The sequence below is a fragment of the Cricetulus griseus genome, chromosome 2 (assembly GCF_003668045.3).
Source record: "Cricetulus griseus strain 17A/GY chromosome 2, alternate assembly CriGri-PICRH-1.0, whole genome shotgun sequence".
NCBI classification, from domain to species: Eukaryota; Metazoa; Chordata; class Mammalia; order Rodentia; family Cricetidae; genus Cricetulus; species Cricetulus griseus.
In genome coordinates this window covers 441,896,403-441,905,322 of record NC_048595.1, presented here as the reverse complement: position 1 = coordinate 441,905,322, position 8,920 = coordinate 441,896,403, and the positions used below count along the sequence as shown (strand labels likewise).

Genomic DNA, 8,920 nt, shown 5'->3' with positions numbered 1-8,920 from the left:
AGGGCTTTCTCCTCTGGCTATGACCCTAAAGGTTTTCCAATTACAGTAATTTCTATAGTGTCCTCAAGGGATTAGGACCTTGGGGATGTCCCACTGACCTTAATATTTGTGACATTTTTCAGTAGACCCCTCGGTATATTTTAAGCAGGGAGCTCTGCTCTGCCCGGCCCCCCTAAACAGACATGTAACATCACTGTCTAAGAGTTCCGGGGGTTGTGCAGACCTGACCTCAGCCAATTGCATGAAATGCTTAGCGCACTGTGGCAGACACTTTTGTCTATGGACAGACCCAGCGTTCTTCCACGGTTTCTGCTTCAGTTCCTTCCTCCGTGTTCCTGTCTTGAGTTCTGGCCTGGCTTCCTTCAGTGATGGACTGTACAAGTAAGCTAAAACACCTCAGTCCCCCACAAAGTTGCTTTTGGTCATAGTGTTTTATCAAGGCAACAGAAAGTAAACCAGGACACCATTAAAGCTTCTGGGTGTCGACAGTGAAACCATGAGGAAAGCCCTCAAGGATGCCATGCACAACTCTGCAGATGCCCAATGTGAGACACGGTGTCATGCACACTTGACAGAATTTCCTTACCAGGGGGGACTCATCTTGCTCACTTCAGGAGTATTGCAGCCTAATAATTGATTCAGAAGTTTGCTTTCTGCCTCCCACCAAAAAGACTGTAGCTAAAAAATAATAATAAAATTCATAAACATCACATAAGATCTACACGAATCACTCCAGAGTCAACCCACTTCCTGTCTTTCTCCCTTGATACTGTTGGAGAGCCCAGGAACACTGGTGACCCACTCAGGAAGAGGATGGCTTGGGAATGTGGTTTGTATGAAACATGGGCTATTTTTCTGGGCTTCGTGTCCTGTGTACACGCCCATTACCCACAGCCATCCGGTGGGAGTCTCTGACAACTGTAACAGGTACTATCGGTTCAAAGAGTATTGGGAATCGTGACAGAAACTTTCCAAAGCTCTGACACCAGACAGGAAAGAGCTGATAGCAGCTTTCCCGGAGGTTTACCAGACTTTTCCAGCTCTTACCTAACCTTGCCATGACCCTGACCACCGGCAGGCTTGAGAAGTTGACAACTTTTTCAGACCTCCAACAAAATGGAGCCAGGCGGCCATCGCCACTAAAGGGAGGCCTGGCTTGACTTCCTGGTGTCACGGGAGAAAGAGGTGAGTCAGAGCTGTGGTTAAATCTGGAAACAATCAAAGAGCAGACTGATACATGGAAGGGAGAGGGCAGTGGAGGGATGACAGGCAGCTGACAAACAGTGACTCTTTGGGGCATTTTATTATATACGTGCTGCTTGCTGGACTTGTGAAAATCTTTGATTCTTTTACATTTAATTTAAATCTTTAAGTACTTCCCAATTTAGAATTTGTGATTCTGTCTTATTTGGGAGGACCTCATGTTGACCACTGTGATCTGTGTCCCCCACCACCATCAGAGTCTTTCTGATGCCCCAAACCTGGGTACCTGGCATCTGCTATCCCCTTGGGGCCCCAGTGCCCACTTATCACAAGGGACTGGGACTGTCAGCTTTGGAGACAAGGGGTGTTGCCCAGGGCACTCACTGCCCTGAGAGGGCAGGGTTGCTTCTCTGAGACTCATGGTGTGGGAAGGCCTCTGGTATTGCTTACCATTTTCCCCCTTAGCTAATGTCTGGGGCTCTTCCCAAACCAGGTAAGACTTTAGAGGAACCTGCCCCGCCTATTATGTGGACCCAAAAGTAACCATTTCCCTCCTCCAGCATCCTAAGCATCCTAAGGACAGGCAGTGAGAAGTCACAAGAGCTGAGATGATTTTCCCAGATGAGTATCCAATACCAGCCTTAGTGTTCTGTGAGTAAAGTGGGAAAGTGACTGTCCTTCCTTGTTGGGTTATAAGGCATTGACGATCAAATTTGTATAACACTTCGATCACTGCATCCAGAGCTCAGTGTGTGCTCACAGCTTTTGGTGGCCGCTCATCAGTAGACCTAATACTCTACTGATGTCACCCAAATCATGGACAGAAGCATTTTTACAGTACAGGGAAAGTGACAGGGGCTGCAGAAAGCCATGCTGTCCCTCACAAGAGCATCCAGCCCTGTTCAGTGCCCTCATTAATCCCTTCTGATCCTGGGTGATCCCTCAGCTTACACTCCAGAGGACACCACAAGAAATTATTCCAAAAAGCAGTGCATCCACCCAGAAATACTGTTTCTGCAGGAGGCCTTGACTCTGCAACTCCAATTTCTCTGTCAAAACAAGGAAATGAAACTAAGCTCACATGATGGGCCCTCACTGAACCCTGGCTGCCTGCAATGATCACCTTCTCTCTCAGGGGGTTTATAAACCATCAACTTGAATGTCATTTCTAACCCTGCTGTTAGCTCTGAGGCTGGGGACTTGCTGGCTTCCTCCTTTTATAGAAAACATTATGTCAGAATTCTCCCACAAACCGCAAGCTTTCCAGAAATAGCTACCATTGGAGGTGAAGTCGTCTAAAGTGGGGCCAGCCCTACCTAGCGGTGGCCTCCATCCTAATTATCCGAACAGTTTCCCAGTTGTTCAAAATAGCATGCTGTCTCCACCTATATGTCAGAGCTGAGGGAAGAGAGTTTCTCATAATAGTGATTAAAAATATTCTTGGATTTGGCTTTGGGAGTTTTTTTTTTTTTTAACTTAATTACCCTTGGTTCCCTGAGAAGGTAGATTTGGACCTGGATAAGTCAAGGGCCCTGTCGAGTTCTTAGCTTCATCATTCTCATGGCACTGTTCTGGCTGCCACCAAATTCAATCCAGAGCACACAGAGCTGGGTCCTGAAGGAGAAGACATAGTAACAATGGCTGGTGTGGACCATGTGGGCATGTGAGCTTCCAACCCTGGGGAAATAGAATAAACCCTCAAGCAACATCTATGGAAAACAGTTGACATTTCATCTGCCCTGCACCCTTCTCTTCTTCTTCACACAAGAGCACATTGGTTTTTCCTAGGAAACACCATGCCTCTACTCACAGGCAAGCTAGGTCATGTGAGGTTGGCCCTACTTTGAGGGGGGGGAGCCCTGCACTAGGACAGGCAGTGAGAAGTCACAACTCTGATCAATGAACCCCCATGATGGACTAAGATGTGAAGTAATGATGCCCCTCAGCCAGCCATCCTTCTGAAGCACACATTGGGACGCTGGAAAAGACCCCGGACCTCTCATCATTGGGAGACTGAGAACAAAGCCCAAACAAAAGCGGGGGCTAGAGCTGAGCATCTTACCTTTGGCTGGCTAGCTGCAGCCAGTCCCTTCCAACACCAGCTTTGGTCCTCACTGGAACATCCAGTCATTTGGTGTAAATGACAGTAACATTTCTTTCAGTGGAATGAGAAGACTGTCACCTGTCACCAGGTTATCCACAAAGAGCCAGAGTCAAGGGTCTTGTGGTGGTTACCGGTGACAGTCACTATAAAGCTCCTCCATTCCTTTCCAGGCACCTTAGAGTCCCAATGAGGAAGTTAGCTGCTGCCCTACCACATGCCATGACAAATGAGATGGAGTCAGAAGATGCACATGTCACTTCCATGGAGAAACAGAGAGTCAGATGCTTTTTCTCTTTGGGGGGTCCTGCCACCCAGCACCCAAATGAATCACACACAGAGGCTCATTCTTACTTATGAATGTCCGCTCTTAGCTTGGCTTATTTCTTGCCAGCTTTACTTAACTTTAATTATCCTGTCTACCTTTTGCCTCTGGGCTTTTCCTGTTCTCTTACTTTTGTAAATCTTACTGAAACCTAAGATCAGATGAGCTTCTTGGGCAAGTCTTTCTACTGCCTTACCCACTATGGAAATATGGAGAAAAAGCCTCCCTTTACCTGGCCCATGAAAGAGGATGACTTCATGCCCTAACCAGGCAACTGTGGAGGTGGGAGAAAAATGACAGAGCAAAGATCAAGTTTTTGGCTCACTGGTGTGACATGCTGGGTTTGTTTGTTGCTATAGCATAGTTTACTGGGTCTGGTCAATACAAATATTCATCAAGAACATCAATAAAAATGTAGGCAGATAGCCGGGCATTGGTGGCACATGCCTTTGATCCCAGCACTCGGGAGGCAGAGGCAGTTGGATCTCTGTGAATTAGAGACCAGCCTCATCTACAAGAGCTAGTTCCAGGACAGCCTCCAAAGCCACAGAGAAACCCTGTCTCGAAAAAAAAAATGTAGGCAGATATCAGGCAAGGTGATCTTCTTCCATGTTGTCTCTGGACAAGCTTTTCTGGAACCTCCATGTGAGGGAGAAATGGTTAGCAGGGTCTTGATGGATGGATTCCCAAAGGCTATGAGGCAAGGGATATGAGCATACTGCTGAAACACAGACAAAGGGAAGCACAGAAGTAGAGAGTTCTATCTGTTTATATCTGGGACTTGTAGGGAGATATGTGAGCAGAACTTCAGCTAAAGAAGATGAGAGAAATGGAAATCGAAAAAAATACAAGAATGATCATAGCTAAAAGACAGAAATGAATGGACTGATGTAACCTATGCTCTGCATGCAGCTGTCTAGATGGGTTCATGGGTCAGAGCCCCGGCTTTCTCTCTACCATGGGCTGTGCTGGAGACCCGAGTTTACTCAGGAGAATGTGTGAGGAAGACTAATCTCAAGGGTGTGGTCACTGGGACTGGATGCTATTAGGCTTGTCCAATAGGGTGATGTGAGGTCCTGGCTGGACATGAGGATTCCTGGGACCATCAGTTTGCACAATACTGTGTTCTTTTGCTTGTGGATTTGGAAATTGCTTGTCATTGTAGTTGGTTGTTAGATAACTTATTTACTACATTACCTTTTCCGTAAGACAGGGCTTCAGATGTAGTCAATCTGGTCACTGTGGCTCCAGTTCTTTCCAGAGGTCACAGGGAAGGTGTGACTGGGGTGGGTTATAGTCCTCTATTTAAAAGCTCAATTGAGGCTAAGGATCCATTGTCAAGACAGCCCGGTTGCATGACTGCTAGGGGGAAAAAACTCTATTCATCACCACATGACCTCTCCATAGAGCTGTTTGAGCAACCTTACAACATGGCAGATGGCTGGTTCCTCGAAGAATCAGTGGTTCTGAACACCATGGGAGGTTGTATAATGTCTTTTAGCCTTAGGATCTAATCCAAAATTTTAGACCTTGTATCTAAGAAGTCACAAGCCCTCGTTTCTGGTGCCATCTCTTGTTAGGACATGGGCAGAAAGAAGGGAAACTAGGGGTGAGAAAAGGGCACAAGGATGTGTAAAGCAGATCAGTGGCAGATGGGTTCATTACGGGTAATGACATCAGCAGACCTGCAGATGCTGGTGGGGATCCCCAAAGAAGAGACGGTGAATCTCGAACTCCAGAGGTAAAAAGAATTTTGTCATATTCTAGTGACCGAGAGAGAGTGAGGGGCGGGACTGGAACAGATGTAAGAGACAGCAATGTCTGCCTGGGGCCAGTGTGATGGGTGTCTAGAGACAAATCCTTCTGGCTACTATGTGGATAATGACCAAGTGGTCTAAGTGGACACTGGGAGGGGGTTCAGGAAACTTCTAAAGAGCACAGGTGAAAGTGGAGACATGGGATGAGGTGGGAGCAGCAGAAAGAACAGCATACAGCCTGGAGAATGAGATATTCTACTCCAGGCTCTCAGCAATTCCCACCCATAGTTTGTTTCCCCAGGGAAAATTTGACAGTAGTTTCCACCAAGCAGTTACAACTGTTTGGATAGTTCACTTTATTACATGTTTCTGTAAACAATGACAGTGACAACGGAAACCCTCTATTCTCTGTGTATGGGACATTGCAACAGTTTAGGACATAAGTGTCCGGTGAAGGTGTGGATGGACATTGCATGGAAATACGTCCCACTGTCTAGGCCTCTTAGCTGAACCACAGTTCTGATGTGAGCCTCAGAATGATAGGGCCAAGGGATTTGTCACCAATACCTGTGGCCAAACATCCACAGATGCAGACTGTGTAGCTGGTGGCGTGATTCACAGAAACTTCCCAATACTTTTAAAATTACATCATTTCAAAACCGTCACAGAGGGCGCATGCACTGATTTTTGAAGCTTGTAAATATTTCAGCTCTGTCTGGCAATAGTTTTAACTCCTGAGCAGGGGCTTTAGAAAGACTCTGAATGCATTCTGTCTAAACCAAGATATAGTAGTACCCAGAATCTAAAAGCCACATGGATTCTGAGAAACAATTTCTTTGGAGTCCCCAGAAAATGATGAAATAAATAACACAGCAGACGTCTGAAATCAGAGAAACATAGATGTCCCATAAACAGCTCCTTCCACTGAGCATTCTTGCGCCAACCAGTATAGTTCATGTTTGCTTTAACACAAAAACTAATAAAAACTCCATTCCTCCATGAACTCCAGGATGGCTCAGCTTTCTTAAAATCCTCGTAAGACATGAATAAACTGGTCAGATGGAAAAAGCAGATGTGGGGAAACCCACGTCACCTCTTCCTCATAAAGCAGCTTGCTCAGTAGCTCCCAGCCTCATCTCAGCCTGAATGGACAGCAGGATCTCTCATCCCACTGAAAGCAGCTCCTGGGTGTGTCTGTCCAAAGAGCATCAGATCAGAGGATGCCTGTGGGCAGTACCCAGGCTCATCAGATGCTGGGATCACTGCTCTGGCTAATTGGATTGGCTGGTTAGTCTGGAACTTGCTCTCTGGCATCCTCCAAGTCACCCACCATCTCCTCCTCATCTGGGAACTTACCTCAGCCCAGCTGTGGGCCCACAGCCTTTATGTTTTGTGTTCTCATTTGGTTTTGCACATTAGCCACAGAGCGTCCTGGAATCTCAGGAAAGAAAGCAAACCGAGCAAGGCTACATGAGCTGAGCAGTGCTATGTGATGGGGGTGGAACTCTCCCGAGAGACCCGGACATTTTCATCTTGGTTAAGGCTTTTTTATTTTTTCACAGAATCTCAGGTCATCTCAACCCACTCTTCCACCCTTTGCAGTATTGGAGGAGGGAGTTACCCATCTGATTTTTAGGTAAGAGGACACTGTCACCCAAGATGAGGGTTATAGATTTTCCTGGGAAATGGTGGATCAAACCCCTCGAACTTGGAGTCGGTCAATGGCAGAGTTCAAGCTGCTTACCAGGACCTCAAAGGAGTTGAAGATACAGGATGGAGGTGGAAAGAGAAGTCAGGCAGAAGGACAGGTAGACCATGCTGAGGGAAAATATGTTGGCAACCATGAGTCGGGTTAAGGGAACAGGAATGGCAACAAGGGGGAAATCGGGAATCAAATGCAAGGAATTTTCTAGAAATGATACGACTTTCTAGAAGCAACGGTTTTCAGGAAGGGATGGGGGACTCTGGGAAGCAGTCAAATGCTAGTGAGAAGGAGGGGGAAGGAAGGGAGAAGAGGCAAAGGGGGGGGAGATTACCTTTACTGGCTGAGCCAACTCACTACCCCACAGAAACTGGTTTTTCATTAACATAATACACATAGAACAGAGAGCATCACTTTCACATTCTAAATGATAAAGCCAACATTAAATTTCCACATCGCATCATGTTAAAGAGCCAAGTACTAGGAGATGCTCTACACTCCAGTGTGTGGGAGCATGCTGTGTGCACACAGATGCTTGAAAATGATGTACCGCCAATGAGGCAGGGGTCACAGACGTCTGTTGACATGAGGGGCGCTTGCCCATTTTGTTTTCCAAAGCTAGGCTCCAGGGCCTTGTGGTGATTGAACCCCGATGGAGCCTGAGGTTAGGAAAGGAGTTTCAGCAGAAGTTTGTTCATCCCTCAGAGGGCAGGGAAGACAGATGTAGGCCTCAGCTCACACACAGTCTCGGCAGGGAGCAGATGTGACAGACACGGTGCGAGCTTCCAGTTATGGCAGCAGCCTACTGAAGCCACAGGAAACTCATCATGAAGTACTTTCTCACTCCTGTCTGGTCCTTTGATATTCACCAGAGGTGCCTACCAATGATGTGTGAAGAGTAACAAGAGAGAAAAATGAAGAAATGGCCTGCATCAAGATAAAGAATTCTTTGTCACCAGTCACAATGAATGCAGTGAGAAGACCAGTGGTGGCAGAGGGCAATATTCACATGTTCATATCTGGTGAGGGTTTAATATCAAGTCTGCATTAAGTGTGCCTGTAACTAAACGACATTAAAGACACCACTTCCCTTTATTAAATGGGCAAAGGGCTTATGCAGACATTTCTCTAGAGATCTACAGTTGGTCAATAAGTTGGTCAGGAAGGAATGCTTGCCAATACTTCTTAGGCAATGACAAGTCCAAATGACAGGGAGATGTCACCTCACAGCCATGTGAATGGCCACTATTAGAAACTGGAGACTAATGAGTGTGGGCGGGATGTGGGGCCTGGTGATAATTCCAGTGATAGAGTCGCTGGGGAAGACACAAAGACTGGGCTTCAAGGCATTCAACAGAGGATTGCCACGCTATCTAGCAAGCCCACTTGAGGGTACAGACTCAAAAGAAGTGCAAGCAGGGACTTGAAGAGCCATTGTGTGCATACAGTCACAGCAGCATTGTTCCCAAAGGCTAAATACAAAAGCAATAGAAGTGGCCATTAGTAGATTAATGGGAAATCAAAATGTGGTATATCTATACAGTGGAATATTATTCAGTTTTAAAAAGGAACAAATTCTCATACATTGTGACACAGGTGAACCTTGATGACATTACGCTGAGAGAAATGAGCCAGATGTAAAACTCAAATAGTATTATGATCCCTAGATTCCTAGAGTTGTCAGATTCATAGAAACAAGACGTAGAATGATAGTTTCCAGGAATAGTAGGAGGGGCAAAGCCAAAGTGTCATCATTTAATGGGGACAGAATTTCAGTTTGGGAAGATAATAAAAAACTGGAAATGGATGTTGTTGAAAAAACCCATGAAAAC

The 8,920-nt window shown here is 46.1% G+C and overlaps 1 long non-coding RNA gene across 1 annotated transcript; it reads left to right on the top strand.

Annotated features, from left to right (window-relative positions):
- Positions 1 to 473: 473 nt before the first annotated feature.
- On the top strand, positions 474 to 8,359 carry LOC118237755. The gene is made up of 3 exons (XR_004768059.1): positions 474 to 1,185; positions 6,949 to 7,022; positions 7,961 to 8,359. It is a non-coding gene; the product is annotated as an uncharacterized LOC118237755 (long non-coding RNA).
- Positions 8,360 to 8,920: the final 561 nt, after the last annotated feature.